Genomic DNA, 10,263 nt, shown 5'->3' on the forward strand with positions numbered 1-10,263 from the left:
TGGAAAAATCTCTGCCTCAACTATTGCCATTTCTTGTCCCTCCTAAGACTTTAAGTCCCCTACATTAATCCCTATATGTCTGGCTGGGAAGCTCCTCAGTGTATAAAGGTACTGGCCAAGTGTACAGTTTGAATAGGTATGGCTCCCATAGACTCATTTGTTTTGAATGCTTGGCCCATAGGGAATGGCATTATTAGGAGGTGTGACCTTATTACAGTAGGTGTGGGCTTTCTGGAGAAAGTATATCACCTCTGCTCAAGATGTAGAGCTGTCAGCTTCATTTCTGGCACCATGTCTGCTGCATGGTACCGTGTTTCCTGCCATGATGGTCATGGACTAAACCTCTGAAAAATATAAATCAGCCGAGCAATGAAATCAGTTCCTTTACAAAAGTTGCCTTGGTCATAATGTCCCTTCACAGCAATGAAACCCAAACTAAGACACCATGCAAGCCTGGGTCCCTAGAATCCAAGCACAGTAGCTTAAGTAGCTGCCATCCCTGTTGCCCACTGGAAATGGGAAATGGAGACAGGAATAGAAGCTCACGGGCTTTTTTCAGGTGCTTCTATGCCATTCGGTATTCCTCAGGTGAGAATTCTTTGTTCAGTTCTGAGCCCCATTTTTTAACGGGGTTATTTGATTTTCTGGAGTCCACCTTCTTGAGTTCTTTATATATATTGGATATTAGTCCCTAATCTGATTTAGGATAGGTAAAGATTCTTTCCCAATCTGTTGGTGGTCTTTTTGTCTTATTGACGGTGTCTTTTGCCTTGCAGAAGCTTTGCAACTTTATGAGGTCCCATTTATCGATTCTCGATCTTACAGCACAAGCCTTTGCTGTTCTATTCAGGAATTTTCCCCCTGTACCCATATCTTCGAGGCTTTTCCCTACTTTCTCCTCTATAAGTTTCAGTGTCTCTGGTTTTATGTGGAGTTCCTTAATCCACTTAGACTTGACCTTGGTACAAGGAGATAGGAATGGATCAATTCGCATTCTTCTACATAATAACCGCCAGTTGTGCCAGCACCATTTGTTGAAAATGCTGTCTTTTTTCCACTGGATGGTTTTAGCTCCCTTGTCAAAGATCAAGTGACCATAGGTGTGTGGGTTCATCTCAGGGTCTTCAATTCTGTTCCATTGGTCTACTTGTCTGTCCTTATACCAGTACCAAGCAGTTTTTATCACAATTGCTCTGTAGTACAGCTTTAGGTCAGGCATGGTGATTCCACCAGAGGTTCTTTTATCCTTGAGAAGAGTTTTTGCTATCTTAGGTTTTTTGTTGTTCCAGATGAATTTCCAGATTGCCCTTTCTAATTCCTTGAAGAATTGATTTGGAATTTTGATGGGGATTGCATTGAATCTGTAGATTGCTTTTGGCAAGATAGCCATTTTTACAATGTTGATCCTGCCAATCCATGAGCATGGGAGATCTTTCCATCTTCTGAGATCTTCTTTAATTTCTTTCTTCAGAGACTTGAAGTTCTTGTCATACAGATCTTTCACTTCCTTAGTTAGAGTCACACCAAGGTATTTTATATTATTTGTGACTATTGAGAAGGGTGTTGTTTCCCTAATTTCTTTCTCAGCCTGTTTATTCTTTGTGTACAGAAAGGCCATTGACTTGCTTGAGTTAATTTTATATCCAGCTACTTCATTGAAGCTGTTTATCAGGCTTAGGAGTTCTCTGGTGGAATTTTTAGGGTCACTTATATATACTATCATATCATCTGCAAAAAGTGATATTTTGACTTCTTCTTTTCCAATTTGTATCCCCTTGATCTCCTTTTGTTGTCTAATTGCTCCGGGTAGGACTTCAAGAACAATGTTGAATAGGTAGGGAGAAAGTGGGCAGCCTTGTCTAGTCCCTGATTTTAGTGGGATTTCTTCCAGCTTCTCACCACAACATCCTTAATCATCAGGGAAATGCAACTCAAAACAACCCTGAGATTCCACCTCACACTGGTCAGAATGGCTAAGATCAAAAATTCAGGTGACAGCAGATGCTGTCGAGGATGTGGAGAAAGAGGAACACTCCTCCATTGTTGGTGGGATTGCAAGCTTGTACAACCACTCTGGAAATCAGTTTGCGGTTCCTCAGAAAATTGGACATAATACTACCAGAGGATCCAGCAATACCTCTCCTGGGCATATATCCAGAAGATGTTCCAACCGGTAAGAAGGACACATGCTCCACTATGTTCATAGCAGCCTTATTTATAATAGCCAGAAGCTGGAAAGAACCCAGATGCCCCTCAACAGAGGAATGGATACAGAAAATGTGGTCCATTTACACAATGGAGTACTACTCAGCTATTAAAAGGAATGAATTTATGAAATTCCTAGCCAAATGGATGGACCGGGAGGGCGTCATCCTGAGTGAGGTAACACAATCACAAAGGAACTCACACAATATGTACTTACTGATAAGTGGATATTAGCCCAAAATCTTAGGATACCCAAGATATAAGATACAACTTGTTAAACGCATGAACCTCAAGAAGAATGAAGACCAAAGTGTGGACACTGTGCCCCTTCTTAGAATTGGGAACAAAACACCCATGGAAAGAGTTACAGAGATAAAGTTTGGAGCTTTGACGAAAGGATGGACCATCTAAAGAATGCCATATCCAGGGATCCATCCCATAATCACCTTTCAAACGCTGACACCATTGCATACACTAGCAAGATTTTGCTGAAAGGACCCAGATATAGCTATCTCTTGTGAGACAATGCTGGGGCCTAGCAAACACTGAAGTGGATGCTCACAGTCAGCTATTGGATGGATCACAGGGCCCCCAATGGAGAAGCTAGAGAAAGTACCCAAGGAGATAAAGGGATCTGCAACCCTATAGGTGGAACAACATTATGAACTAACCCGTACCCCAGAGCTCTTGACTCTAGCTGCATTTGTATCAAAAGATGGCCTAGTAGGCCATCACTGGAAAAAGAGGCCCATTGGACTTGCATACTTTATATGCCCCAGTACAGGGGAACGCCAGGGCCAAAACGTGGGAGTGGGTGGGGGAGTGTATTGGGGACTTTTTGGCTAGCATTGGAAATGTAAATGAGGAAATTACCTAAAAAAAAAAAAAAAAAACTCACGGGCTGCCTCCTAACCTGGTTAACATGGTGTTGATGAGCCTCTCTCTTAGATGGAAGGGCAAGGGCAGATATCAAAAAGTTTTCATAACTCCCATGTGTTGTGTGACCTGTGTGTACCCACATACATGAGTACACAAACACACATGCACTCACAAATCACACACATAAGTATATAAAATGTGTTTTAAAAATTCCTGGTTTGTGTATATGATATACAAAACAAATAAGAAATGGCAAAAAAGGAGAAGAAAAATTTCCATAGTTAAAATGTTTCAGGGGATGAAAACTGGATATGATAATACATAACATACTTATAATTGCAGCTCTTCAGAGGTGGAAGTTGGGGAGTTGAAAGTTCATAATTGGTCTCAGATTTATAGCTAGTGTGAAGCCAACCTGGGCTACTGAAACCCTGCTTCAAAATCCAAACCAACCAACCAACCAACCAGCCAACCAACCAAACAAACAACTAAACAAACAAAAGTAGAAGTTTGGGAAAATGAGAACAAATAATATTAAAATTTTTGGTGCAAGATTTGCCAGTAGCTGTAGTATTCTAGGTAGGTTCTTGGTTTCTGAGGGAAAGAATGGTATTATATAGTCACATAAAGACCCCGAAGCATGGCCCAAGGAGGATTTTTTTTTTCTCTTTGGAGGGACTGGTTCTTTATTTCATTGATATTCAGTATCAAAACAGTTGCACGATGGGGTTCTCTTTCTCCTGTGGGAGGAGAGTACAAACAAGCCAAGAATCGGCAGGGTGCCCACCTAACAGACCAAGAAGAAACCACCTGAACATGACAATTGGGTGGGGGCACTTGCAAGATCAGCACACCACTAGTCCACAGACTACAAAGAATTCTCACAGCCAATGGGTTGGCCATCCATGTATCTCCACCAACATTTTAGGATGAAGATTCCCACAAAACCTTTATTGAGGAAGTGCTGAGTCCAAGCACTCAAACATATTTATCAAAATACAAACCAGTCAGGAGGGAGAAGCTCAGAAGTTCAAAGTTATCTCTGGATACATAAAAAGTTTGAGGACAGGATGAGCTATATCATACTGTTTTTGAAAAAAATAAATACAGACCAGAGCAGGGAAAGGATAACATTTAAAATGATAATTAGCCAGCCTAACTTCATATTCAAATTATATTAGTTTCCCAAGTGAATATTCAGTGCTTTATAAAAACTCACCAAGAAGGTTCTTGGACTGCAATAAAATATGACAGGGCCAGAGAATAAGAGAGAGCGATTTGGAGAAGGGAGATCCTTTCTGAATTTTGATCCAAGTAGCAAATCTAATCCAGTTAGAACCAAATGTAAGAGTTATCTCCATAGTTAGACCCAGGAAGATTCATACAGATTTAGATTATGTTGTTTCCTTGCTAATTTGAAACATAATGATTGGCAGCAACCAGTCAGATCTTCAAAGTTTTCTTAACGTGGAAATCTGCCTTTTTGCATGAGGAGGACTGGTTTATGGTCATGCTATTCATGGCCCCAAACCTATTTCCTGTGGTTCAAGTGATCTCTCCCAGTCTCTTCTTTAACTAGAGGAGATAAATGAATGGGTTCTGGCCAGTGTGATGTGGGTAGGTGTGTTCAACTATCCCATTACTCCTGATATATAGAAAGTTCTGCGTGACCTTCCCTTCCTCAGTCTTCTCATCTGCCAGCAGCATGTCACCATGGGAACCAGAGGACAAACGCACATGATTGGAGCATTTCAGAATTTTAAGTTTCTCTTGAGAGGACACTCACTCAGCGTATCTACTGCAGTCTGCATAGGTTAAGCAAATTTCTGTTTTTGTTAGTCATTGTTTATATTGCTTTTGTTACTAGCACACTTCAGGTTAATTACCTTGACTGACACCTCCTCAGAGATGACAAGGGTGTTTAATTGAGGAGGGGAAATCTAGCTTCAGATAGTGATAGTAACTTCGCCTTTGTCAGGGCTGCAACAGGAAGCATATGGTCTTATTGCTGCCCTGTCCCATGGAAATCTTTTTAAAATCGGATTATGGAAGATTAATGCTGAAGTGTTCCATCTTTCTGATCTCTCCCCCAGGTATCATCCCTCTCTTCCACTACATCTGCTGCATTGAAAGTGACCACCCTACCCTCAAACACTGGGTTGTGTTTTGGGTCAGATAAAGCATATGGGGCTGTGAGAATTGGTTTCCTTAGTGATGAAGTGTAGAACCACCCTCCAAGGATGCAGGCTGAACAGAACCCAGCCAGGAATCTGCTGACCTGCTGGCCTTCCACACATTTACACACCTTGGCCGGTTGCCCAGCTCGGCACAGCTGGCTAGAACAATCCTCAATCCTTAGGAACGTCTCCCTAGAGAAGTCCATGAAAGCAGGAGCTGGTAGAAAAACAAAGATGAAGGGAATGTAAACCTTGCCTTGGAATTAAATGAATTCTGAAGAACAGGAATCTGGCCAGCCATGATATTATTTATCAGACTTCTGACAGCCAAAATGAAGAGGTTAGGGGTTATTGGTGTGCATGTTTACATCTGGTGAAAGTCTTATATGGTAAGAAGATATGGATTTTTTAAAAGTGTGAATGACTGCTTTTGGGGAGTAAAAAATACTGTTCTCGATATCCAGGGAGACTCATAAATACACATGCACTTTTTATAGCCAATGACAAATTCCAATTGACGAGTCAGCTATTTTGAAGTGTGTCACCATAAACAGGGATAGATGTAGACTTTTTGAACCTGGAAAGATACATAATTTAGGAGATCTCCTTTAACAAAATGAATTTAAAATTAGGCGTAAAAGTAAACATTTATTTAGGAACACAATCACAGCAAGCTATAAAATTAAAAGGATGTCTGGCATAAAATCAGAAAGCTAGGACACCCGACAGTGCTATTAGTAGACACAGGATCTTTTCCTGTAATTGTGGTTGTGTATTTGTTGGTCATCTTACTCTAGGGCAAAAATTCCATACTATTTTCTATGTAGGAAATAAAAAAGGACAACCTAGCTTCCACTTTAGCACGTGTTCTAAGCATCTTTGACTTCAGATCTTGTTTATGGTAATTTAATGAAATCATTGAGGTTATTGTTAGCTTTGAGAATCATGTTCCTTTCACAGATAAGATGTTAACACTAAGAACCTTTAGCACAGACTAGCTTCTTCCTCTTCTTTTAAGTTTTGCTTCTTTTAAGCTGCTACTGATGACATATATTCTTAGGGTGCAATGTCTTATCTTGGCATGGCTCCTGGCCCTTTGTATTTTAATGTTGGTTAAATTGTTACAGTGGATAGTGGAAATTCCTGGAAGCCATTTCTGCAATGGGGATGACTGGTGATAACTTAATTATGTAAGGAAGTAACATAAAACTGAATAAATACATTTTACTATGCCCTAACTAAATATGTCTTCAGAGCCAGCATCCCCTTAGCTAGCTGCATATTAAACATTCCTGTTGTTAATATTATCCTTAAGACCCGAGGGAACACTCTGGCCACTGTGCCTCAGGGACAATGGTTTCTTTTTGAAGTACTTTCCAGAAGTTTGTCTATTTCCTTCTGGCATCTGAGATTGGCTGGAAATGCCCATGCAATCTCTATGGGTGCTTTTGATGTTAAATCTCTGCCTGCAGGTATCTTGGTGCTCCTTTCAAACTTTGTGATGATTTTGGACTCTGTACCTTACACTTGGGGCTGGGGATACATATATACCCCAAAATTTTGTGTGAGTGAGGGTTATAGTAGTTTGGTAAATGGATTCCACATACTATCCAGTGTATCACCACCTTTTTTTCTATTTTTTATTAGATATTTTCTTCATTTACATTTCAAATGCTATCCCCAAAGTCCTCTATACCCTACCCCTGCTCTGCTCCCCAACCCACCCACTCCTGCTTCCTGGCCCTGGCATTCCCCTGTACTGGGGCATATGAGCTTCACAATACCAAGGGCCTCTCCTCCCATTGATGGCTGACTAGGCCATCCTCTGCTATATATACAACTAGAGACACAGCACTGGGGGAGGGGGGTACTCGTTGGTTCATATTGTTTTTCCTCCTATAGATGTATCACCACTTTTAAGATAATCTATAATACTGGGCTTCTAAAACAGCACTAAGAGGTTTTTGTGGTGGCTTCTTTGATTGTAGCTTGTTCACATCTCACCCAAAATAAGTTAAGGGCTCTGAGCTACTGATGTTCTCTATTTATCCTTGAATCAGAGCCAAGGATGTGGGTCTATGCATTGGCTCTCTCTGGTCTGTTTTTAGATTGCAATATCACTTCTGGTGTGCAGTACCAAAGCAATTGGTGGATGCAGCAGGCAACTTCAGCTTCATAGGACTCTTGTCATTGGCATCTAGGGTAGTCATGCTGGTTCCTCTATAGGCTCCAAACTTTGTTGGAGCCCATCTCTTCCATCGAATTTGAGAACTGTATTGTAGTCATGCAAAATGATCCTTATGATAAATGTTCTGTTTCAGCTCCTGTGAACGTGGTATGGTGGGCAAAGTAATGTCCAGCCCACTGGGGTCATTTTTTTTTATCATGCTGAATGAGAAATGGACATTCCTCATATAGATGAGACAGACTATTTTTCTCCTCCTCCCCATCATTCCCTTTCCTTTCCTCTCCAGTGCGTTGGCAGACTAAAGAGTCAAAATGATAAGCAACCTCATTCCATGGACAAACCAATTATGGACTAAAGAGATTAAGAAGAAACATAGATTGCACATTTGTTGCTTTGCACTTAAACTGTAAAAAACCGAAAATGGTAAATTTAAAATAACCAGAGAAAAAAGTCATTGCTTGTATTTTCTTGATACCTGCACATAGTGTTGCTATCAAGGAAAGGCAGTAATAACTGCTGAGGGACTCATCAGACATAAGTATTCCCAGGAGGCGCACTGAGTGAGGTAGCATTGCTAGCAATCTTGTAAATAACATTGAGTATACTGCATTATGGGATCGCTGCAGAGGTCAGTTGATCAATTTTAGTTTAAGGCAAAGCAGTTGCAAGAACTCATGACCCAGTGTATACTAAAAGTATTGATACTTTTTCTATGTTTATTTTTAAAATGGTATTTTTTGATATTGTAAATAAATTATGTCATTTTGTCCTTCTCTCTCTTCCCTAGAAACTCTCACATGTATATATTCTCTCTTCTGAATCTCATAATAGATGTCCTGAAATTAGCTCGGGCCACACATGTCTCTAATGACTGTGAGGAGGTGGTTCCCCTGACTGGATTGACAGAGCTCATGTGTGAACACTATAAGGCCTCTTTCTATGCCTCGAGAGGCAACAGATATGGACACAAATTCTTCTTGTCTAGCAAATGTTCCAAATACTCCCTGGTAAGTTAGGCTACCTTACTCAGACCCATAGTCTATCACATATTTTCAACAGAGTTGTTTGTTTTTAAAGGGACCTGACAAAAATAGTTCCTGCTGAGAATCTGTTTGTGGTTTCCCTATAGATACTCAACAGAAGAAAAAGGCAAGAAGAAGCCAAATCTGGCAAGTCTGAGGTAAATTTTAGCTTACTCATGGATGTGCCTCTGCCAATGAGCAGTGGTGTTCATGTGACTATTAGTGCTGCCTCATCTATACAAGGGGTTGTACACTTAGTTTTGAAATGAAATCATTTCAAGAACACCTCTTCGTCTTTTTTTTTTCTCCACAGATCTTTCTGTGGCACCCTCCTCAAGACCTCGCAGAATAACTTTTTTCCCTCATTCAATTGACCTTAATAGCAAGCACAGCAGAATTTGATTAATTCATCTTATATGTCCATAATTAACGTGAAAGGGCCAACAGTCTCTCGACTCCCTCCTAAGGAAAGATCTAATAATGAAGCTCAAGTGCAGTTTAATATGACCTAATTTTAAGAAATATAATGGCTGGAGAATTACTTTGAGAAGTTTTAAGTGTTATGCAAATGTAAAATACCCTCATTATTAATACCATGATTAGCAGAGTGTCTATAAGCTAATGTTCACTTATTTTCTGCATGACAGAAATAAAAAGTAAAATAAGTATTCAGTCTCTGGACTTCTCAAGGGATCATATCTTTGTTGTTAACTGCTATGTCCCTGGTACCCAGCTCCATTCCTAGGACTCAGTAAGCATTCAGTTAGTATTCCTTGAAATAATGGATGAACGATCTCTGATTATATGTTGAGGATGCCTTTCTTTCTTCAATTTTATGCTGTGATGAACAAGCCTTTTAAATGCAAGCATTTTTAAAAGGATGAATTTCTAGAGGTTAAAATTTTAGGCCACAAGCTTTATACAAACCTTGAATGTTTTTTTTTTAAATTACATAGTTGTTTTTCTTTTGTTGTTTGAGAATTTATACATGCATATAATGTGTTTTGATCAAAACTCCAAATTCCACCATCTATACTTTTTCTCCTATTTTCAACCACCACAATTCCTTCCACAGATCATACACGCTCCTTTAACAGGCCCCCAATGGAAGAGCTAGAGAAAGTACCCAAGGAGCTAAAGGGGTCTGCAACCCTATAGGTGGAACAACAATATGAATTAACCAGTACCCCCAGAGCTCATGTCTCTAGCTGCATATGTAGCAGAAGATGCCCTAGTTGGCCATCATTGGGAAGAGAGGCCCCTTGGTCTGGCAAACTTTATATGCCTTAGCACAGGGGAATGCCAGGGCCAAGAAGTGGGAGTGGGTGGGTAGGGGAGTGGGTGGAGGAGGGTATGGGGGACTTTTAGGGAAGCATTGAAATGTAAATGAAGAAAATACCTAATAAAAATAAATAAATAAATAATAAATAAATAAATAAATATGTACTGAAATACTGAAAAAAAAAACCCACAGGAAAAAGCCCCATTGAATCTACTTACCACTGTGTATGTGCATGGGTAGAGGACCATCTCTTGGAGAATAGGTAGCCTCTCACAGGCCATGGGGCATATAACTAAGGAAAACTGACTCCTCTTCCTCAATCAACCATCAATTGCCAATAGCTCCTCAGCTCCAGGCAGGGATTCCTAAAGTCCTTACCATCTGTGCCTGAATTTTGGGTAGCTTGATCTTGTGCACATAGTCATAGTTGCTCTGAATGTATTAGTTCAATGGCCTTCTAATGTCCAGCAAATACTGTTTTACTGTAGATGTCCACTTTTGAAGCTCACT

At 40.2% G+C, this 10,263-nt stretch overlaps 1 long non-coding RNA gene across 1 annotated transcript in view; it reads left to right on the forward strand.

The window, feature by feature from the left end:
• Window positions 1–8,634, forward strand: part of LOC115031929 (uncharacterized) — a 202,009-nt gene extending 193,375 nt beyond the window's left edge. Inside the window, exons 7-8 of the long non-coding RNA XR_003837571.2 lie at window positions 8,281–8,456; window positions 8,579–8,634. This is a non-coding gene — a long non-coding RNA (uncharacterized LOC115031929). The remainder of the gene's footprint in view (window positions 1–8,280; window positions 8,457–8,578) is intronic.
• Window positions 8,635–10,263: the final 1,629 nt, after the last annotated feature.

This window comes from Mus caroli, unplaced genomic scaffold (genome assembly GCF_978045245.1).
Source record: "Mus caroli unplaced genomic scaffold, Mus_caroli_1 scaffold_1, whole genome shotgun sequence".
Classification (NCBI taxonomy): domain Eukaryota; kingdom Metazoa; phylum Chordata; class Mammalia; order Rodentia; family Muridae; genus Mus; species Mus caroli.